The sequence below is a fragment of the Stenella coeruleoalba genome, assembly GCF_951394435.1.
Source record: "Stenella coeruleoalba genome assembly, chromosome: 6".
NCBI lineage: Eukaryota > Metazoa > Chordata > Mammalia > Artiodactyla > Delphinidae > Stenella > Stenella coeruleoalba.
Genome location: NC_137151.1, coordinates 112,395,251 through 112,419,822, shown reverse-complemented (window position 1 = coordinate 112,419,822; position 24,572 = coordinate 112,395,251). Strand labels below are relative to the sequence as shown.

Below are 24,572 nucleotides of genomic sequence, written 5' to 3'. Positions count from 1 at the left end.
TTATTAAATATTACTTAATAATGAAATCAGAAAATTGTTCTCACTTATAATTAATATGAAATAATAATGATAATAAAGCCTCACATACAGTATATAATTTAATCCTTAAAACAATGCTGTGAGATATATATTATTATTATATATTATTATTCCCACTTTGCAGATGAAATAATTGAAGCTTAGATACACAGACGCCTTTTCTAAGTTCAGAGTAAGGGGCAGATAAATATACTGTTCTTTCCACCACTATAGTTCTCCCCTCGCCCTCCCCCGCCCCCACCCCCCCCACTCCCGCCAACCGGCCCCGTCCCCCCGCAAATTGGATGGTGTGATAGGAATTAGTCCTAATTTGATTCAGCATGAAATAGAAATGTTCTTGAGAGCACTCCAGAAAATCACGCTGGTTTTAGGATGGAAGGTTGTCTCTCGAATATTCCTCTTCCTTGAAGCGGTTCTTCTTTTCTTCCCTTTTTCCCAGAAGGGTTTGCCGTCCATACCATTACAAAGCCCCTTCTGTCCCCCGCCTGGACGTTGCCCGGCCGGCCGTGGTGGTGGTGGTGCGGGGACTCCGAGCCAGGACCGGACGGGGACGCGGTCAGCAGCGGCGGTCGGGCGACGCGGGGAGACCCCGTGGACACAAAAGCCTCAGCAGGCCCCGAAGTCTGCGCTGCTCTCAGATGCTTACGGCCCTCCACTCTCCAGCATCCCTCGTTGTTTGTTTTAGGAAAATATTGCGGGAGGGCATTTGGACCAGTGACTGCAGGCATTCTGATCAGCATTCAAAAAGATGAACCGAGACAGGTAGTTAATATGATTATTTTTTCTACACAAATGGAAGGATGTTTTTGAAACAATGTCTGGAAAATAGGCAGTTTCCCAGGGGAAGTCGTTGAGAAGTCTCTATAATTAGGGTGATAAAACCTCCAATAATAATTTTTAAAAAATCACAAGCTGTGCTGGTTTTAATTTTTCTGGTACCTGCGGAAAAATACTTGTTCGAGCATATTGCTAATGCTTAAAACGTGAAAGTCTATTATTAATCGGCTGTTTAGCTGTATAAGTTAAAAGCAGAGGAAAACAATATACACCTTGAATTACCATGACGTCATAACTTCAATAGTCAGGCAAAGAGTGTGAGGAATTAGATATTATCTGAGGCCTAAAAGTGCTGAGCCCTTTAGTCAGCAAATATTTTTTGTGTCCTTGTTAATGGACGGCATGCGGAGACATTGAAGCAAAATGTAGGCAGTTTGGGTTTTTTTTTTTTTTCCCATTTAGTAGTTTTTCCTCACAAAAAAAGAGCCTATGGCATGGTGTGTCTGTGTGTGCCCATTCCGTGAATATTTTCCTGATTTTACCAGCAGGCTCTACAGCCTGTTATAACTATTAATAGTTATATTTACTGTCTCCAATTTGCCTTATTAAGCAAAACTGTCTCAGAATTGCAGGGTCCACTTCCCTGATGCAGGCTGAGCTGAAGTTTAATACCTTTAGAAGTAGTGTCGGTCTAGGGACAGCGTAAAATTTCAAAATGGAGAGGAGAACCAATACATCAAATTCGACGCCTGCTTTCCGAGATGGAGTCAGGTTACCGTTCCCTGAAACAAGTTGCGTAGTTGAGGCATAACATTAAGGATACCGTATTGGTATTCACTTTCTGAATTTTTGGAAAAGGAAATTTAAAAGATGATTAGTTTAAACATCGCCGTTACATACAATATTTAATTTTGTATTCATGAGAAAATGAGACTTCCAGGCTACTAGTAAAGAAAAGCTAATTCCTTGCAGTAGAGAAATCAAAGCGCAGTTTCCGAGTCTCCCGGGCTGAGGGCCTGGAGGAGGTTAGGGGGTCTTTGTACCTGGGGGATTGTCTCGGTGGGAGCGGAGAGGGGGAGGTAAAGATCAGGAAGTGCCTGCCTCGGTGTGAGCCCGAGGGATCAAGGAGGGACCGCAGGGGGCTCTGAGAGGGAGGATGGTATTAGCGGCCGAGAGGAGGTCCTGCTCGGATCAAGGCATCTTCCAGGCGATGGTGAGCACAGTCCTCGGGTCCTCGGGGCTGGTCGGAGGGAAAGAATGGTTTTCTGTGAGCAGAGAAAGTCCTTCGTGGAAACTCTGAAAACGCTTAAGAGCTCTGTCTCCACTCTGTTTGCCCCCCTGGAATGTGATTGATTACCGCACACTCCCGATCCCGGAAGAAAGAAAAGAGTCCAGGGGCTCTGAGGCTTCCAAGGACAGGGTCCGGCACAAGCCATAGGGAAGGAGCTCCTCATTCTCAAGGGAGGATCTCACAACTGCGAGTAAGGAATGCTACCGGGTTTGTCATTAGTGCTCAAGGGTGGACTTTTGCTTAAGGGCACTTGAGCGCCCCCTGGAAGATAGTGCGCCCTGCGTCAGCACTCGGCGGAGAGTTCTAGTGCGCTTCTGTGGGGTACTTTATGTGTATAAGAAATGCCATCGTCACAACACCATGCAAAATAGGAATTATTATCCCTGTTTTGAACATGAGTTCCCTGGGGTTGGGGGAGGTTTAATAACCTCCCGGCAAGCACACTGCTGGAAAAATGGCAGATCTAGGATTTGACTCCACGTGCATCTTACTCCGAAATCTAGCCCAGTGGTCCAACTTCACAGAACCTAAGAGTCGTACATAGAGAACCTGAATTAGTATGCAAAAAATTCTCAGAACTTTGACTGATATGGTAAGTGCTAGGTAAGTGTAGATATTACTACCATTAATTTCTGGGCTTCTTGCATAAGAGAATATTTCTGGGATCATCTTCAAGTGATTTCGACTTTGCAGATCTGGAGTGGAGCTCAGCAATCATCATTTTTTAACAAACACCGCAGGTGATTCTGATGTGGATGCTGGTAGGTGATTTGCATGATATCCCCGTGTAATAGTGGTGCTAACTTCACCACCTGATGAGGCCTCTCCAGCTAGGAGGTCCTGCTACTCCTCCCCCCATCTCCTCGAGACTGTGACCATATTTAGGCAGGGCAAACATTTCCTATCACAAAACCTCAAGAGTGGGACTGCCTCACTCATTTTCAGTATTAAAATCAGATCCCATGACTCATGTTTTTGAAGACTACACATTCCCTCTTTCCCCAGTGAAATCTGTAAATGAGTTTGGCTACTGAACAAAACAAAATCTCTATTTCTCTTCAGTTGGATGAGTTGCAACTCGTCCAACTGACTGAGTTGAGAATAGAAAGTTTAATAGTAAATCTTAAGTACATGAGGGTTTATGACAAATGCATGTTGATATTAACTGAGATGTTTGACATGCTTGCACTGTAAAGTGATACGAAAATAATATGAACAAAAATCTCAGAGATCTTCAAGTGGTCTCAGACAGCGACGATACTTTCTTGCATCCTGGCCTTGATGGAGACATCAGTTTAGGGGCAGACCCTGAGATGGGTCTCAGAGATGACTTTGTGATAAAATAATACTCAGAGACTCTGGGAAACCCAGATTTCCAAAGGTTTTTCTGGGTATCTAAGAGACCCTGACTTTCAGACCTTCAGAGCAACCACATATGTCTGAAGCATCGGACAATGCTTATGGCAGGAGGAAGCATGTCAGAGCAGACAAACATATTTCAGTACAACAAAGACAATCTAAATGTAAGGTGAGAAAACACTGACAACATGTAAAGTGAAAAAAGACTGTGACAGCTCCCCACCACTACCCGCCCTGCAGGCAAATAATATATCCACTGAACACAAAATGGGATTAGAAGTCCAACTATTATCTGGTAAACCATCTAATATGTCTGACTGAAAACTTAAAGTGAAACTATGCATTAAGAAAAAAAACCTTTGCAATTGGCATTTCCTGGAGACTGGATGTCAGATGTTTTTTTAATTTGATATTTGTTAAAGTGTGAGCTCTGTTCTGTTCACCCTTTTGCGTGTACTGCTTTGCACAGACCTGGACGTAGAGTAGGCACTAAATAAACATTTGGTGAAGAAATAAATGAGAAATTAGAGAAAAATTTTGTGATGAGGTTATTAAAAACTTTGATCCCTTTTTTTTTTCCTGGAAAAAAAACGTATGTCTAAACATATGTATGGTACAGGTTATGTCCTGTTATCTGGACTCTGGTTATATCTTTGACAACTTGTTTTATTGCTATTTCTGGTGGTGCATCATCTAGGGTTACTCGTATAAATAGGGTCTTGGCTGGCATGAAGTTTTAGATTCTGAGTCACACCCTAGAATGTCTTCAGTGTTTGAGAAAGTTAGCATACTAATGTCAAATGAGGATACATATTTTATACTTCAAAACTATAACTTACTTTTATTTTACCTTTCTGCAGTTCTCCACATTTTTCAAAGTCTATTCGTGCTCCTGTAAATCTGTTCCTTACCATCACCTATGGATTCTTTTTTTTTTTGCGGTACGCGGGCCTCTCACTGTTGTGGCCTCTCCCGTTGCGGAGCACAGGCTCCGGACGCGCAGGCTCAGTGGCCATGGCTCACGGACCCAGCCGCTCCGCAACATGTGGGATCTTCCCGGACCGGGGCACGAACCCGTGTCCCCTGCATCGGCAGGCGGACTCTCAACCACTGTGCCACCAGGGAAGCCCCGCCTATGGATTCTTATTACTCCTTAACAGATGGTGAATACAATTTAGGCAACTGTTTGCCCAGCTGAAGGACTGGGTTGAGAATAGAATCCTGGGAGTAAAATACCAGTTCTTTTTTTGTGTGTGTGTGCTGCCTCTAGCTTCCTTGTTTACCAAATAGGTAAATTTGCTGCCCCGGTGGTGGCCACTTAGATAAAAAGGATGCCAGTTGTGTGTGGGCCATCGGGACATAGGAGTGGGGAGTCAGGTGACAACTATGGTTCTAGCATTTCTGTGGGTGTAGCTAGTGGCTTGCGTCAGAGGTCACTGAGTTCATGTGGAGATCCAAGACAATCCAATAGTCTGAAGTCAAAGCCAAGGTCAACATTAAGCTAAAGTAACCATAGGTGCAAGACTTCAAACCATCTGGGAAAGTTGATCAATTAAAAGAGTTTCCTGGTTCTCTATCTGCTTGTGAACTGAGTAATAACTTTGGTTCTTGGGTGTGATTAATTCATGCATGAAGTTTGACACTTGTTCTGTAAAGCTGAGTAACATTACAGGGACATGGGTCCTCACGGGAAAAAATCCCCCACAACTCTGGCTTCATTCATCCCTGGAGATAGGATAAGGCATCCCTCCATGCATACTGCAGAGGGCTTGGGACTTGCATCGTGCTAGGGAAAAATGAGAGTTTGTGTTTTGTATTTTGCCTACCCCTGGGTGATGCAAGTGGTGGTGGCTTGGGGGTGACAGGGAATGTGAGGATGAAATTTGGCACAGAATTCATAAACACAAGCATCTACCTGAGAAAGTTAGTATGTCAAATCTACTTCCACTTCATACTAGTTAAGTAACTCTGTGCCTCAGTTTTTTCATCCATAAAATGGGGAATAGTGTTCATTTGCAGATTAGATGAACAGAAGCAAGTAAAAATGTTTGACATGGTACCTGATGCGTAATAAGTACCCATAAGATGTTGGTTATTGTATAGACCAGGTACTATCGTATAGACCTTTTGCTATAAAGGACTGTATAGTGAATAGTTTTGGTTTTGTGGACCACTGGTCTCTGTCACAACTACTCCTTTGTAGCATGTGGCCATACATAAATGAGTAGGCATGGCTATGTTCCAATAAACTTTATTTATGGACACTAATATTTCATTTAGTTTTCATGCATTGATGTTTTTCTTCTTTTAATTTTTTTCAACTCTTTAAGGATGTAAAAACCATCCTTAGTAGATCACAGGGCATGCAAAGACAGGTAAGGTAGTAGGTCGTGTTTGGCGGACCCCTGCTATAGACCATTACATCTCCAATTTGGAAGTATTATTTTATCTCCTATTGCCACATCTATGTTTATGGAGATTCCCATTATTAGAGTTCTGTTGGCAACATCTGGTTCTGTTGCAAAGCATGTGATGGGGTGTCAACAGTCCTTCCTCATTCATCCGAGACTGGTTATACCCTCAAAGTGGAACACTTCTAGTAGACAACTGAAGTCATGGGATAGGTGGTCCTTTAAATGCAAAGTGCATTTTCAATTTCGTGGAGTCTTGGCAAAATTTCATCTTTAAGAAATCTTTCTCAGATGGTAATGTATTAGAACTACTGAGGTCAGTGAAAATTAGTGCTTGATCTAAAGTGAAGAAATATAAAGAAATTTAGTCTTGAATGAGTTATTTGGGGTAAAACTGTGAGGTCCTATAACATATTCAGAATTCAGAAACCTCAGGTGAGAATGAAGCCATATCTTCAGATGCAATTAAAGAAGAAATGCAAGGTAATATTTAAGTGAAATTATAAGGCACTTGTGCCTGAAACAGCCAACCGGTTTTTTTTCCTTGTAACTTTGTAATAGCCCCATTTCTTCCACTTCAATTTCTAGGGTATTATATCTGGCCTAAATCTGGTGCAAGGACCTCTTTCTTTTTTAAAAAAAAATTTTAATTTTTTCTATTTTTGGACCGCACCGTGCAGCATGTGGGATCTTAGTTCCCCAAGCAGGGATCAGACCCACACCCCCTGCAGTGGAAGCGTGTAGTCTTAACCACTGAACCAGCAGGGAAGTCCTCCCTCTTCCTTATCATAATAATTTTTTCCAGTTTCTGTGGTGCCAACGTTTCCCATGCAAGATGTGACCATATTAATTAACATGCACAGAATTTTTAATCGTGTTTATGATTATTTTTCTGATTTTTTTCAAGTTTAAGAGGGTGCTAGTAGTGTCACCTTTTAGGTACCAAAAGATTTCACGTGCTGGTTAAAGTATTGAATCGACTGAAGGTTGTTTGCAAATTCTCATAAAAATACCCAAGTGTTTTTGGGTTACCTCTCAATACTGGAACTATCTCCATTACTATAAAAGTAACACATACTCATTGCAGAAAAAATATTTAAATAATAATTCACAAGTCATTTGAATTGTATTCCCTTTGAGGCTAATGAGTGAAAGGAATAAGCACATGGAAGAACCACACTCATGGTGGTGATTTCATGAGGGTGTCAGCAGCCTCATGAGATCCCTCCCCAGGACATGCCCCGGATTCCCAAGACGTTTCCTTAAGGTTTGAAAACAAAGCAAAATGGCTTTCTGTACTTATCATGAGGTTCTCTGTATTATCCATGACCGTATGGCTCTGTTATAGTTTATGGAATGGGCTTTGCTCACAGGCTGATGAAGTGGCTGCCCCTGAAGGCTGATTTCACTGGAATTGAGGAAGAAACCCCATGTCCCCGTGAAAGAAGTTTACAGTCATGAGTATTGATTGACTTGTCTGTCCCTGCTACTTGGGGGGTAAACTGGGCTTCATTGCTGTTGTTTAGGGATGTTTACACTATGTTCATGGCAAGAAGTGTGGATGTAGAAGAAGTGTCCTTCTCTTGTGCACTGCACTTAGGGCCTCTCTGCTTTTACCAGAGGTTTATGTGCAAAAGTGGATTTACAGTGAAGCTAACTTCAGAGCCCTTACTGGCAAGGAGTCCTTCCAAATCCTCGCAAAGGGCCCTCAAAATGTGTCACATGCCCATGTGATTTTGTAAAATAGGCAAAAATAAGCTAGTTTTGTGGGTTATTTTTAAAGAACTCTGTCCCCCCAAATCGTAAAAGCTTCAGACCCCACAAAGCCTGGATCTGTTTCTGGCTCTGTATTTGCAGGCTGGGACTTACTTAAACCTTTTCGGAAGGGGAAAAGAAAAACACCTTTGTTGGGAGATATGTAGAATTCTGGGATTTGAGAGTAAATCTTCCCTAAGGCCTAAGACTGAAGACGACATTGTGAAAGGAAAGATTTTTCTCAGGGAAAGGGGCATGAAGCTGAGACAGGAATGACATTGCTGTTGTCTTCCTGTATTAAAAAAAATCAGGATATTTGAGAAATCTTGAAGGGCAGATATCGTAAGCTATCAGAAAAGAACCTCATACACTCATAGTTTTTATTTTCTGTAGAAAGTGAAAGGCTTAATATAATGCCTCTTTAATTTAATATTGGCTAATAAAGTTTGGTGCTGTGTTATCTATTACAATAATAACGATGATATGGTGGTAATGACGAAGACAAAATACATATGTTACATGAATGTTACAGTTTACAAAACACTTTCATATACTTTGTCTCACTGGTAACCACTGAAGCCAAGAAAGAGTCTCTTCATTTCTGGCCTTTGGATGCCTCCAAAATTAACTGGAATTCTGGGAAAAATTGAGATAGAGTGGTCTCCATGCTTCTCTTAATTATTCTTTCCTTATTTTGTGATAAAGCCATGACACCATCTGTCAATTTCTCTTCTTCTGTGAATTCCTCAGCATCAGAGCAGTCTAAATAACCATTGAACTTTGACACACAAAGCAGTTTCCCTTCAGATGGCCTCTCATTTTTCGCTTGCACAACTACTCAACTGGCAGGCAAAGGACCAAGTTCCCTCAAAACCTGCTCTTCGTAAGGCGGTGTTTGCATTTGTTAGGTTTGTCTGTATAAACTTACTAGTTGGTTTGCTGACCTCTGACTGCTTGACCCTTTAAATGAAAAGGCACCACTGGGACATACAACTAAATTTATACACATTCGAGGAAGTGGTCAGAGAAATGTATGGTTGCAAAAGAGTTGACCTGAAAGTTTAGTCAATAGTTCAATTAGGAAGGAAAAGTGTCGATGGAATGGAAAAGATGAAGTGCTCCTGCAGTACAGAGAAAGGAGGGGTATTTAGGATTGGGAGGTTCAGGGAAGGTTTTGTGGAACTGGGTTTTGAGACCTGACATTGTGTAAAGATGGGCAGAAAGGTGGTAGAACAGACAGTGGGTTAAGGTGGCAAAGTCAAGATATGGCCAATCCTTGGTCCATTTTGGTAAGCACAAGGGATTCTGGGAAGTAGATTTGTTTCAGTCCAATGAAAACTTTAAACTCCACTTGGTGAACTCTTTGTAGATATTCGTGTACATGTTCATTAATAGTTTTCTACATTTTGAAGCCGATTTATTCAGGAATATATTAGTCATTATTTCTTGTAAGAATTGGTTATTAGTGCTTGGTATTTGAATATACATGTTACTTGAGCAAAAAATTTGTGAATGATACTAAGAAATAGATGATCTAGAAATCATTCCTATGCATTTTAGAGTGAAGATTGGTGATTATCTCCTTAATTCTGGAACCTTATTGGCTTGCTGAGACTTTGGGCAAGTCCTTTTAAACCCTCTGAGTATCAACTTCATTTGAAAAACAAGGATACTAATTTCTAACTCACAGAATTGTTACAAAGATATAATGAGGTAAAGAACTTTAATAATCAGAAAAAAACAGAATCATATAATGGTTAAATGTACATATAATGGTTGAGATGCTAGATATTTTTTTCCATCTGAGCCCAATTTGAGCCCAAAGTGCTTCATCTCATTTCATTAATTCTTGGATTCAGTGCATCTGGGAGAAGTTTTCTACCTGCCATAGTTGATCAGAAAATAGAAGTCACTTCACCCACAGATCCACAGAAAATTATGAGTTGATAGTGTGATACAGAGAAAAGAACCAGAATTTAGAATTTGAAGACCTAGGTCTGAGATTTAACTCTGTCACTAACAAGCCAGATGATGATAGAGGTACCATTTCATTCATTTGAGACTCAGTTATTATTTTTTGATCAGTAAGGTAAATCATGATGATTTTTAAAGTAATTTCCAGTTTTTAAAATTCTGTGCTAGGCAGCGCATTTAATACAAAACATGAACATCTCTAGCAAATAGTGGAAAAAATATTTTAAACAATATTCCTAATTTTTCCCCTGCAATTTACATTGTTAGTTACCTGGAACGTCATCTTCCTGTTTCAGTTGGTTTTCTCCTGTTGGTTTTCTTTTCTAGCCACTGTCTCTCTTTATGCCCATCTTATGCTCAGACATTCACACACTGATCCTGCTCTGGCTTCTTCTACCAGGAAGAAGAAAGCATTTTAAGGGCCCCCTCTTACTCAGTTGCATCATGGTTGGAAATGGGGATGAGGATTTGAGAGGCGTGGTCAGTAAGGACAACCACCTCTGATGACTCAGGCCTTTGACAAGCTTTCTTAAAACTGTGGCTTATTTACTGTGAGAGTGGAGAGAGAGATGTATGACAGTGGCTTCAGTGCTTGTTTGAATGAATTGCATAACTGCATTCACATGTGAACGCAGTGTGAATACACGTCATTTATCTCGGTCCTCATGGGCAAATGCTTATATTTGTACATTCAAATGTATCTACAAGTTTCGATGAGCAAATTGGAAGCACCCTACATAACCTCAGAACTCAAGTGAAATTTTTACATATCAACAATACTACCAACCAAACAATTTTGTTGTTATTCTAAAACAACAAATTCATTTGAATACTTGCTGGAGGAAAAAAATTTATTTACTTTTCAATTGTGTAGCTAATCAAGAGAGGGTTTTTTTTTTTTTTTGCGGTACGCGGGCCTCTCACTGTTGTGGCCTCTCCCGTTGCGGAGTACAGGCTCCGGACACGCAGGTTCAGCGGCCATGGCTCACGGGCCCAGCTGCTCCGCGGCATGTGGGATCTTCCTGGACTGGGGCACGAACCCGTGTCCCCTGCATCGGCAGGCAGACTCTCAACCACTGCGCCACCAGGGAAGCCCAAGAGAGGGTTTTTATTAAAAACTTATATTTCGTTAATAATATACATGGAACAAAAGAATGGAAAGAAATACGGTAAAGGAGATTGGCCAATCTATATCTCTCTCTTGATCCATCTACACATTCATGCATCCATCTATCCATCCGTCTATGCATCCGTCCACCCATCCATTTACACAATCTGATCTCTAATTTTAGACACTGCTCAAATTTTATTTTATAATGTAATTTACCTTTATAATGTAAAGTCAAAAATCCACAACAAAATAAGAAATGTATTTTGTCCAAGAAACTCTTCTTAGGAATAAACTTACAATTGGGTGACGAAGAGTAGGGCTTCACTTTGAACTAAATTGGCAACATAGTCTTTAAATGCTGGCCTTATCCTTACATATTGATGGGGTGATTTCCAGTTAAAATTACTGGCTGGTGTGGGTGGGAAGGATGCGTAGGACTACATTTGGTCAGCATCCAGGAGGGTCCTTAATTTATTTAAAGCTGCCGAAGATCAGGACACATTTTCAGACCCTTACCCTCTGCCCGCCCCATTCTGTCCGAGCAGGCATTCCTAACTCAACAAGACTTGTCATCAGAGCCTTTTGGAGAAAGGAGTGCCTGGGGTCAACCCACTAACTCTGAAATCACTTATTGTGTTATTACTCTTCTTCATGAGGAAGGAAAGTTGACCCTCTTCTCTTCTGTTCTTTCCTCTTCTGTCCTTCCCTCCCTTACTCTCTCCTACCTAAAACTTCCTTATTCATTTCCTTCCAGCTCTGCAAGATAGTTCCTGGAAAGCTAATGTGGAGAGGAAAGGCAATTGCCCAACAATTCACATAGAAGCCTGCTTTTGAAAGAGTTCTTGATTTTTTTTTTTTCTTTTCTAGAGTTGGGTACCTGACCTATTCACATTGGTTGTGGCCACTAATCAAAATGAGAAGATAGTGAATTGGTCAAAACTATGCTTCATTTTGCCTATATAGATTCATATCAGTAGACAAAATTGAAGATGAGAATTTGCCTCCAAGCAAACATACTCAAAGTTCTTCCCCATGGAAATCGAAATGAATGTTGGCATAAAGGAGAGGTCAAGTATACTTAATTTCTTGTAGGCTGTTTGCCTGACTTTTGTTAAGCTCAGCCTTCTTGTTTAAGTCTTGAGGTATTTGGGAGCACAGGATTTATTTACTTTCATAGCTACCATAACCATTGATCCCACAGCACAGACACATGCCCTGGGCCAGGAGGAGTAGAGTATCCTGGGCTACGTTTTAGATTTTTAAGGGAATTGGAAATGGAGCAAGAACTGAATATCCTTTGTAAGTGGATATGTATATACTGGCTGATTATGGGCAGGATCTTCAGAAGAGGAAGCAGATGAGAGACAGGATAATGCTCTTATTTCACAAAATCCGGAAATTCTACATACATCTTCAAAGTTTTGTTGATTGTTTTTCTCTCTGAGTCTTAGAACTTAGAGAGCATTTTTATCATGGTATTTTTTTTTTAATGCCCGGTGGGGTTGGATAATATGAAGGTGAAGGGATGCAGAGGGCCACATTTTCGGAGGATATATTGTACATCAGGAGCTGTTCTGTGCTTCACAAACTCTTCTTTCCTTAAAACCAGTCTTTGAAGCATATGTTTTAAACCACATTTTACTAATGAGAGAACCGAGTCAGAGGGTTAAGCAGCTTGCCCCAAATCAGAAAGGAAGTGGCCAGGTGGGCATTTGAAGTAGATTGGCTTGTCTCTAGAGCCGGGGGTCTTCTACCATGGCTTACTGCTTTGTTTGTGCAAACCTTTGGTATCATCTCTTCTGAATTCAACGATGACTGTTGCTTATATGCAAAGAGAAGAAAACAAAATTTCAAAAATCAGCCATCCCTATCTGACTAAGGACAGTGATGTATCATTTACCATTATCTGCTTAGTCATCTCGACTGGTTTGCCAGTTCCTCCTGGGGTTCTCTGGTGGGATAGGACACTAATTTGGAAGCCAACCTTCCAAGTCTGAGCATCATACCTCTGCAGGATGGAGAGAAATCCCACTCTCTTCTTCATTATCCCTTTCCTCCCGGCCTCTATCAAAGTACTATTTGCACAGTAGGTCTCCCATGAGTGATTTCTGATGATGACCTTGATGTTGCTACTAATGCGTTTGCCAGGGAGAATTAAGCTCAGCCTTCTCTTTTGCCTCCAGGAAAAGTTTCCTCTTTCATTTATGTTCAGTTATTACCTCTTTCTATCTTCCAACAAGCAATAATGGACCCAGATAAGATTTGGATTTTCAAAACAAGCTTCCCATACTGTCTCTTTTCTTCCTTTTGGAACCCAAGAGAAAACGAAAAGCAAAGAAACAATCTTGAAATACCATATGGGAGGTGTCAGTTAAAGCATTTATGTATTAATTTGATCTCTGTATTAAAGATCACAGGCGCACAGAATCTATGGCTCTGTTATTTAGTAAATAATGTATCTAGGTTTTTCAGCCTTGAGAGACCACTTAATCTTCCTGTTGCTGCAGGGCATGGCTGGATTATCTTCCGTATATAGTGATACTTTACTTTGATTCACTGGAAAGAGCACTGGAGAGGGAGTTAGGTGATTTGAGTTTTACTTTCTGAGTTTAAGCGCCATACATTATTCATATTTGCATGCCTGGTGCCAAGGACAATACCAGCCAAATCTTAGGCACTCAGTAAATGTTTACTGAAAGATGTGTGATTTGGGGCAACCCTACTTGCTCTTTCTGACCTTCAACTGCAAAATGAAGGGACTGGCCAAAAGTTGCTTCCTTTGATTCTGAAATTCTGTAAATGTTTTGCTTTGGTATTTCAGGTCTCTTAGTCATTTTTCTCCTTAACTCCTTTGGTTGGTTTCTGGCACAAAAAGTGTAGTATTTAACTTTCTTCTTTAATCTGCCTTTCTTCTCCTTTCCAAACATCTCCCAGTCATGCTAATCCTGACAAAGTTTAGTTGTTTAGGTTTTGTGTGTCTTGGGTTATCTTGTCTTCATAAGGGTGGCAAAAGCATTCTTTTGTTTTCTACCTGCTGAAAGGCTCTTTGTGTAACTGGTCACCTCTTTTATATATTCAGCCTTAGTTTATTTGTTGACTTTTAAATGACTGATGCACACAATAGCAAAAATATTCGGTAGTGGAAAATAAAGGCAGGGTGGTTCTTTGTCAACTGTGTCTTATTTAAAGCTCTGTAAATATAGTTAAGGTTTGGGTTTCATAGCCAGAATTCTTTCTTAGTAACTGTATGTAACATAATTTCACATACACCAACCACCATGGAAAATATCACTCACCTTTTATGGTCATGTTTTCGCAACGGATTTATAGGGTTGACTGTGACTTGGAAGAAAAATGTGACGATACTGGCCTTTTTTTTTCAACCCACATCAATGGTTTAACCGACCTGTTCCTCAAATAACAATGTTACTCATTGATCTTATATTTGGGTAGCCTCTCTTAGTTCTCATGGATCAGGTAGGTTACATTACGCTTGAGAACTCATTTTTTTCTCATCTGTAAAATGGGGATGACAATACTCCAATAGGGTTTTGGTAACGATGAGAGAAAAGGCACATAAAGAACGCTGGAAGCAGTGGTTGGCTATGGTAAGCTGTCAGGAAATCAGTGAATAGCAGCTTTTCTTATATCATTATTACTGTTATGGAGGTGATTTTGCCAGAATGTTGAAGGAACCATCACAAGAAGGGCTTTGAGAGATCCATGTTCTGCCTCTGGTTAACCAGTTTACATAAAAATGGTTTCAGAATCAAGTTGCTCTACATGGCAGTGGATGGACACTTGGACCAAAAAATATGGTATCAATTCAGATGCAGTGACAAAAACATAAGCTAAATCTCCTCATAAAGTGGGTGTTTTGCAACATGGTTTTTCTTTCCCTATTAGAGAAATATTTTCCCAAAAGAGGAAAAGAAGGTATGTTTGGGAAAGTAAAATGGCTAGCCACAATTATTCCTTAAACTGATATCATTGGTGATATTAGTGGTAAGCCACCCAGAACGAGAGCATTTCCAATATTCTACAGTTGTGCATAAATAAGGTGTAAATGGAAGAAAGATACATAATTACTATATGGAACATGATCTTATGTTCTATTTCATGCACTTATTTTTTTCATTCATAACATTTTAGAAATGCATATTTAATCCTGAGAGATTAAAAATGCCTATTGTTCTTCCAACTTGTTTGCTGTGTCCTGATTTTCTTTCCTGACTCAATTCCATTGAATATCTATGAGTTGTCACACTTTTAGTAAGTAATAACTGTGTCAAGCTGTGCTGACAAAGTATCCCAGCATAACTGTTAATAAGCATTGTCATTTTCATTGTCATGAAACAGTTTAGCTGATGATTTATCTCTTATAATGCAGCACTTGGGGCAGATGTATGACTTGTCTCTTTAGCAAGTCAAGTAATTTCTCTAACAAAATGTTAAGCACAGATGGGCCATAAGCTGTCAGTTAACTATTATTGTGTCTGCATCTGCTTGCTCTCAATGCACTGTTTTATGTATTCAGTCAGTTACTTAGCTGCAGCTCCCTGAAAAGCTGAACCTACTCTGATTGGCAAATAAAATGTTCATTTGTCTCTTCTTCCTATTGTTTTGTTTTGGTAACACATGTCAGCAGCTCAATTACCCAGTTCATTAACAGCTCCCAAAGGACATGATGGCCAGCCCGTGATAAGAGGGCATTGTGGCACATATGGTCAATAATGGCCTCTCTCTTGGCAATTGTAAATAAAAGTCACTTGGCCCTTTTCCTTTCACAAGAACTACTGTTTTCCTGTTCCCCTTCAGTGTGCAAATTACCTTTCTTTGCTCCCTGCAATCCAGTCCCAGTAAACCAAAACCTAGCTCACTGCTTTTAGAGACACGGAGACTTCAGCACGGAGAGAGCTCTGGCTCTTAATTTTAATTATGACTGACTTTTAAGCTCTTGAGGGAGGAAAGTTCTTATCAGGGGAGACTATTCTTAGAATGCTGTTAGCTGACTAATTAGTTAACTAATCGGTTTTCCTAATTGAATAGCAGCACATTTTCTTTTTTTCCCTTTGAAACACGCTGGTGGTGCTTACCACGAAGTTTCAAAAAGCCATTGAAAACAAATATTTGCGAGTAGAAATCATTTGCCGGGGTCGGGTAGGGAAGTGTGGCTTCATCTTTGCTTGATGAGAGAGATTCATTTCGTTAAAAGGATTCTTGTTACACACACGTAAATCTCAAAATAAAGGGTTTAAGAAGCCACTGGGTTAATCTGGGTCACTGTCAGGGTCCCCAAAAGTAGTAACGATTCCTTCTTCACTTTATGCCTTTGGAAGGAGGTGCTGAAACAGCAGTTTGCTTGGGATTTTGTGGCTCCTTTAAGCAACATGTTGCTTGTGTCGGGGAAAAGAAAGGGCACAAACATGTTTTTACTTAAACACATCAACGAATACAGCTACTAAAAATAATCACTAGCGGGGCTGCAATAAGTGAAGGAGAAATAGCCTTTCTTTCTAGCTGTGTTGTTACAAAGGAGGCCTTTTAAGTGACTAACGGTCAGGTAGTGGCTGTTAGGAGGGAACTCCACCGGATTACATTTCCTCAGTGTAACGTGGATTGAGATCCAACACACACCTGAAATTCAATGTTATTAGAACCTCAGGATCCGGGGTCTTTAGGGCCACGCAGCTCATTGCCTCGGAGGCAGCTTGGCCGTTCAGCCAGCCTCTGCTTGTCAGCCCTTATCTTAAATAAACACCCAATGGTCCATGTTGTGCATTTCAAGTCACTCTCGGGCCCCGGAGCACACGCGGCCCTCCTGGACTGCCCCCGCGGCCGGCCATATTCATAACCAATCTGTACTCTCCTCCCAGGGCAGCAGGGACTCGGGGAGTTGTTGAGTGTCAGGGTTTATTTGCGCTATTTTGATTAGCACCAACCTGGCAGGAGCTTATTTTCCTTCTAATGACCCCGTGCTGTGAGAAGGCGGCTTCCGAGGGAAGGGCTTGGGTCAGAGGGGAGGGGACCGGCGTTACATTTCTGCAGCCCCCAGATGGGGACTGCTGGGCGGGAACGAGAGTAGGTGAATGGCTGGAGGGTCTTAATTAGATTTAGAGTTCTTAAAAGAACCTTTCCGAGAGAGAGCCCAGAATATTCTTGCCATACACTGTCCTGCTTTTTTTTTTTTTTTTTTTTTGCACTTGCTAAAGATTTTTGGGCTGGCAAATTGGGGGAGAAGTTGTAGAGGCAATAAAAGCAAAACAAGACCCCCTGCCCCCCCCCCCCCCCACCGCCACCCGCCAAGAGGCCACTGATCAGGTTATAAACTATCTCTCCTAGTTTATCAACGATCATGGTCACAATTACTCAAATCCTAGTTCTGAGTTAGGAATTCTGGAAAGTTCATTAGATAGCTTGAGTTTGTTAGGTCACACACGCTTTCTAGATCTACTTTAGGGTTTTGTTGTAAATCTTTGGTTTGTTCCTTTCGGCGGGGTCTCTTCTTTTTTCCTTCTCTTGACGTATATACAATTTAAAAACATTAAAAAAAATAATGTTGCCGATTACTTCTTAGCTTGTGAATTAATGTGGCAGAGAAGCTTCCAGGTGCTGAAGTCTCTCAACTGGCTTGGATTAACCCCTACTGTGCTTCCATTTCAACCTCCCCCTCCTCCCTCCTCTGGAAAAAAAAAAACACCCAACCTCCCCTTTCTCATCCACTCCGGCTTTCTTTGTGTCTGCTGCTCCCTGCCAGGCAGGTGTCAGAGCCCTGAATGAGGGTAAACGCTCCATTGATGGATTCCACAGATGGAGCGTGGAAATCGGTAGAATAGGCCTCGGCCACAGGCCATTTCTTGGGATCCAACAAAAGCCTCCAAATAAGTCAACAAAAATCCCAAAGATCACAAAGGGAAAGTGTCATTTGTCATTTACTCTGGGTCTGTGAGGGAATATCAGACTCTTCCTGATTTTCACCCGAGTAAACACGAGAGAGGTCATTCACATCTCTCTCAGTGTAAAAGGGCTATTTCAGATCAGAAAACAGTTAGTTGTCCCATTGTCCCCTTGGTGTTGAATGGTGAAACTCACAAACACAGGAGACATTCTACAATTAGCCAAGTAAGTACATCCAACTTCAAGTTGACCCGTTAAAGACCTCATGGGATATACTTCTGAAATACCTTCATGCTGTCTGACACAGGGTGAAACCACCTTGTGGGGCTCTTAGGCACGATTTTTATCTGTATCTTGTTCTTTCATCGGTGAAACATAGCTTCGAGTGCCGACGCTGACAGGTTTTGCTTGGAAAGGTTAGTACAGATGGGACGACCATCTGATTTGGTCTGAGGCTGTCTTAGAATAAATGACAGTTGACCAAGGAAGTTCAGCCTCAAAACCTGCAGAGAGAGATTCCCCCCACCTCCTCCCGTGTCTGTAAATTGCATTGTGTTATATCTGGGGAAAACATAGAGTTTAAATGGTTGTCATGTTTTGATTCTTTAATTATTCAGATGAAAAGTCTTGCTGAGAAGAAAGACAGTGTGCCAAGTGCATGCTTGTGAATGATTTTGGCTCTCCATTTTTTGCCTGTCTCCCATCTCTGAATTATACTGGTCTGGAAACCAATAATTATAGAATTCCACGTGACTAAATCCCTATAAAATTGAGGTAAGATCTCATGTATAATAGCATTAACTAGGATGAAATATTTCCTGAGGCTATAGAAGAGGTCACAAGGGGTTAACGGACAAAGACATACTCTCTAATTCTGTAATTCCTTCTTTAATTAAACTTCATGGTTGGTCCGCTGGTGGTAATACTTCTGCCTTCTCCTCCCAGTTTGATTTGTTTCCGAAAGAAGAATTTGTAATCCTATGGGGTATGATTGTTGCCTATGCTTGATCTTTTTTTTTTTTTTCTTTAAGCAGAAAATGTCCATTTTCCCAAGGTTGATTTGGGGAGTTAATGTGAGATGATTGGGATAACTAAAAATTTTGCTCCTAAGACCTAGAATTAGCTTAACATAGAAAAAGAAGAAGTGAGCTTCTTTTAAAATTAAGAATAAAGCACAGAGTTGAAACACTCAGGCACCTGGGTGAGAGGTGACATTTTCCTGGTGATCACGCTGAGGTTTCTGCTGAATAACTTGTGAATATCCCAACAGATTTCAAGTTTTTATTCCTACGCTTTTGCCTAAAAAGAATTTGAGGTTACTTTACAGCTCTTGATATCCTTTCACTAAGGTGCCTTTAATATCAAAAAAGAAGACTTTAATAAAGATATAAACAGAGTGATCAGTTCAACTGCTTGTGAACAGTAGTATTTTCCCTATTGACCCTGGATCTTAGAACTAAGCGTCTGTGATGATTATTAATGGAGACTGCACATGGTCAGACTGACTGCTTTAATTTCTTAAATTCATTCAATATCTTGGAAAATTGATCCATTTCTTAGTGCTTTATTGTCGTTAAACATCTATACTTTGAATATATAAAGAATTCAATAAATATTTGTTGAATTAAATTCAATTGGGAAATTGATTTGGCATATACTATTGATTAAACTGTTGTATTTCTGTCAATTTCATTTGGTTCTAAGAAGTTTTGAAAATTTGGGACAAATAAGAATAGTAGTGGCAATCAGCTAAATGATTTACATTGGGATTCCTGTTTTGGTGTGTTTCCGGTATTCCTCTTCAAAAGGGGACTGTTTGTGTGTGTGTGTGTGTGTGTGTGTGTGTGTGAGATAAAGAAACTCAACAGCTATTTAGAACACTCCAGGCTAGATGAGAGAGAGTTCTCCGAAGTCCCATAAACCTGGGTCAAATCCCAGTTTCCAAGTTGTGTGACCTGAATAACCTCTCTGAATCTTTCCTTTTTCTGGGGTGAGTATTTACTTCACGGGTTTTTGTGTAGTTACGTAAGGAAAGGAGAGAAATTCTCCACCTCTTGGGAAGGTTTGCTTCAGGTTCATTGGTGACATTGAGTTAAACAAATGTATAAGTCAGAGAATGGATTGTGAAGGGGTTTTGGTAATAGAGTCAAAACTTTCAAAGTCTGATAAGAATATGGATTAGGATAAAATCTGAGAATTTTTATGCAATTAAAACAATAAAATCTCCACTTAAAGGACCATGTATTATGTATTGATATGGATTTTCTTATGAGAACTATTCTGGAATTTCAAATTAGGGGACAATATCTCTAAAGAACAGTAAAGCAAACTTTGTGAAGGCAGGTGTAGAATGTGACTGAGCAACTTAAATGTATGAAAGTCTCCCTTTAATATTAAGGCCAGGGCTTCCCTGATGGCGCAGTGGTTGAGAGTCCGCCTGCCGATGCAGGAGACACGGGTTCGTGCCCCGGTCCGGGAAGGTCCCACATGCCGTGGAGCGACTGGGCCCGTGAGCCATGGCCGCTGAGCCTGTGCGTCCGGGGCCTGTGCTCCACAGCGGGAGAGGCCACAGCAGTGAGAGGCCCGCGTACCGAAAAAAAAAAAAAAAAATTAAGGCCAGGCAGTATAAATAGACTGAAGAAATTATATTTAATCTAGTTGCTATATCCTGGCAATTTATTAGCATTTAGATAACTGTCTTGCTAACACTGCTTGTAGTTTTCAAGTCATAGCTTAAATATTATTCACAGAAAAAAAATAATTTCTTTCTGTCAAGCTGTCTGAAAGAAAGGCCTTGTTTTTACTTTGCTGAAATATTTAGCAAGATTAGATACTTGGTATCTAGTATCGAATTTGTTCCAGTATCTTGAGTAAAGTTAAATATGTAAAATAGAACTTCAACGGATTGATTTAATTTGTGCTATTAAAATGGGATTTAAGTTTTAGACTTGTTTTTGGTAAAAACTGAATGATTCAAATTTAGGACATTATTGTGAACCATGTTCTGTGTAAATAATACATTTTAGGGCTTCCCTGGTGGTGCAGTGGTTAAGAATCCACCTGCCAATGCAGGGAACACGGGTTCAAGCCCTGGTCCAGGAAGATCCCACATGCCGCGGAGCAACTAAGCCCGTGCGCCACAACTACTGAGCCTGCGCTCTAGAGCCCGTGAGCCACAACTACTGAAGCCCACCTGCCTAGAGCACGTGCTCCGCAACAAGAGAAGCCACCGCAATGAGAAGCCTGTGCACTGCAATGAAGAGTAGACCCTGCTCACCGCAACTAGGGAAAGCCTGCTCGCAGCAATGAAGACCCAGCGCAGCCAAAAATAAAATAAATTAAAAAAAAAACACAAAAAACATTTTAATTCTATTGAGTAGTATAAGAAATGGTAGTGTTTCCATCTTTAGAAAGAGCTAGTATTTCCTAGCTGGTAGATTAACCTAGGGTTGCTGACTGAACATTTTTTAAAGCCCACATCCGTTTGGAGTTTACAGATGGGGAAAAGTTAGAATTGACTTGTAAGGTTGTGGCTTCATCGTGTCAAAAATGATCAGCTGGTTCAGATAATTTTCTAGCAGAAAAATCAGGCAAATCGTTTCCTCAGTGTCTTTAAAATGATGCTATTTGGAGTTTTTCCTAGTTAGATGGAACCTTTGGATTGCTTTTGAATAAACAGTCTAGGAATAAAAGTAGTAATTTGCTAGCTTGTTAAAGAAAAATTTATTTTTGGTGGTAAAGGCTGTGCTGTTGAACTCAGATAGTCTTGAGTCTTGTTTATCATTGACTGTTGGTGGTTCTTCATCTTTTTTTTAAAAATCACAATCCTCTTTGAAAAAATTGGTAATTATTTCCTAGAAAAATTCAGGCATGCAAGTACTTGCAAGAATTTCCAAGTAATTTTCAAGGACTCACAACCCCCGCCCCAAAGCTCATCTATAAGTGGTAGTTGGGTGACTCAAAAGAGCAGAAGTTCCATTTTAAAGATGTAAAATTGTGACAGAAAAGTGAGTTTTGGTTCAAAACTTAATTTTTCTCCTGTACTTCTAGTCATTCAGCATGTATTTATTGAGCACCTATTATGTTCCAGCAGTAATTCTAGCAATGAACAAGGCAAAGGAAGGGTCTTGAGCTCATAGAGCTTCTATTCTGGGGGATGTTAATTGTTAAGGTGAAACAGTGGTCTTGACCCTCAGAATTAACTCTGGTTGGTACTTGTACATCTAAGCAGCCCTCTTTCTCCAGAAACCAGCGATGATTTTGATTAATTGACCTGACAGTGCATGGCACATCATATTTACTTGGGAGGATTTACTAGCCCCAGAGACTCCCAAAGGAAACATGAAAATTTCCACATACTATTATCCTAATGGGATCATAGTAAGAGAAAGTGCAAGCAAAGATTTAAGGTTCTCACAGGCAGAGGAGAGATTTTGGTCAGTTCTTAAATGCTGTTGAGTTTTTCACCTGAATTCACTTTAGACAGAAACGTCAGGGCAACAGAAACTGGAAGCATGGAAGGAAAACATTCTATAAAAATTTATTTTCTTCTTAGGGGAATGAGTAATCTGTTTCTTGGGGAGTATATTATTTATAACGGAAAAAAATACAGGTGGGAGCAATTTTTTGGATAAATTGTGGCAGAAAATATTTTATATACTTGGGAATTTTGAGGGGGAAGTGAATAATTAATCTGAAATGTTCTGCAGAGCGTTCTCAAAGTGTCTGTCCAGGATCAGTAACATCAGCGTCAATCGCCAGGGAATGTGTTAAAAATGTGAATTCTCAGAGCCCACCCCAGACGTATGGAATAAGAAGAGGGGACAGCCATCTGGTTTTTAATAGGTTCTTCCAGGGATTCTGATGCTCCAGAGGTTTGAGAACCGCTGCCCTACAATTAGGCACAAATTATTGTTCTTTTAATTTGGTTCACGTTTATTAAAGGTATACACATGTAAGTTGTATTGGCTGCTTTTGAAGTTTATAATGCAATGAATGACATATTTCTTAGCATGTTAATACTCCTGTAAAGTGTTAGCATACTTAAAGTCTATTTTTCTTTCTTTCAGTTAATACTAACATTTCCTAAAATAAGATTTATATTAAATTAGACCATTTTACATTAAATTAGATAACAATTGAAAAACCAAGCTTAATGGCTAACATACAGTAGAGCATTCCATATTATAATTCCCTTTTGCTTTTATGTGCCAGTATCGGTTTTCTTTGATTTGTCATATATATTATTAATTTACTCTCTTAATTTCACAGTATTTGAATGTGAATAAAATGTAGAAGGACTAAAATATTAGAAAACTTAAAATTATATTTGTGGGTTATTTTGGATGTGTACCTTTTGGGGCAGCGTATAATTTATACTGAAGTAAAATGAAATTTTAAATTTCTATAGGGCAGAACTAAGTTTGAGCTTAAGAGAAAAGAGAATTAGTAGTATAGGAGATACTTCATTTTAGGATCGCTTCTTGCACTTCCGGCATTTCCCCAGGGTCTACCAGCCTGGGGGGCGGAGATGAGTTACCTTGACGTTGACATTAGTCATCTACAATTTTCTGGCTTTCTCTCCTCATTTGCTGACAGCACACCTCAGCCTCTTCCCCAGAGGATCCTCCAGTTATTTGGGAAGTTCTGAGAGCATTTGCATGTGTTCAGGGGCAAGGCTGCTCTGGCTCCCACGCTACACTCAAGAGTCTGTGGCCTGGTAGCCCTCTGACAACCTCTGCCACTGTCCTGAGGGCCAGGCCTCTGGGAGGGGGCTGCTCTCCTACCGAGAGCCCTATGTCTGGTGCATCTTCAAGCTGAAGAACCTGCTATTGGCCAACAGGTGCTCTACTGTCACAACTCACAGACGCTAAATTGCATTATTAATGCCAATTTCGACTTAATTTCCCAACTCCTCCTCCGGTTTCTTGGGCGCCTGCATACTAAAACTGGAAGGTCTCCTTCCTGATGCGTGCTCATCCAGGCAAATTCAAGCTTTGGTGAGGAGGGGGCCTGTAGCAAGGCTGGCTTCAGGGACGTGTGGCCTATGCAGTCGCTCAGGGCCCCATGTGCAGAAGGCCCCGTGCTTAGTTTTATGCTCTGTAGTTGCCATCTTGAAATTCGTGATAACTTGTGAACACGGGGGTCCTGCGTTTTTATTTTGCACTGCGTTCCTCAAACTAGGCAGCGGTCCTAAGCAGCTGCCTCTCAGACCCAGACTCTGAACTTCTGTTTAGAAACAGTTTCGTAGACGATGCCTGCTTCTTCCTGAGTCTGTTCTTGAGATTTGCATTAACAATGTCTAAACTCTCCTTAAAGCATTTCCTAATACCTGGCAATGAGGGAGTAAATTGAACACGGTGTTTCTTATAGGAGCGGTACAGTCTACAAATTTATAGGAATCCTGCACTAGTTTACGATTATTGCCTTTTTAGATACGAAGTCAGTTTTGGAATATTAATTTAAAAAATCCCTTTTTAACAAATTTTTTCCTGGTCTAAAGGCTGGTGAAGATTGATCAGGAACCAGATTAAATGTGATTCATTTATTAGACAAGAACGGAGTACCCATTAAAGGCTAAGGACATGGGCCAGAAACATGGAGTAAGGCCTGTCTCTGCTTTCTAAGAGTTCATAATGGGCTTAGAATGACAGGTGCAGAGAGCCATTATTTCTGCCTGGGGGCCTTGGAGATGGGATAGGGGAAGAGATTAAATACCATTTAATAATGTAATACTGCAAGGAGGGGCTTTGTGTCAGTGGGAGGACATTGGGAATGTACTTTAGACTAGGATTTGAATCATTATAGCTTGGTCAGACTTCTTTTTTTTTTTTTTTCATATTTTGGCACTCCAAGAAGCTTGTGGGATCTCAGTTCCTTGACCAGGTATCGAACCCGGGCCATGGCAGTGACAGTGCTGAATCCTCACTGCTCAGCTACCAGTGAACTCCCCAGACTT

At 40.6% G+C, this 24,572-nt stretch overlaps 1 protein-coding gene across 2 annotated transcripts in view; it reads left to right on the top strand.

Annotated features, from left to right (window-relative positions):
• The window catches only part of PAX3 (paired box 3), a 95,242-nt gene that overhangs the window by 39,501 nt on the left and 31,169 nt on the right, over positions 1–24,572 (top strand). The gene's annotated exons all lie outside the window — the stretch shown is intronic.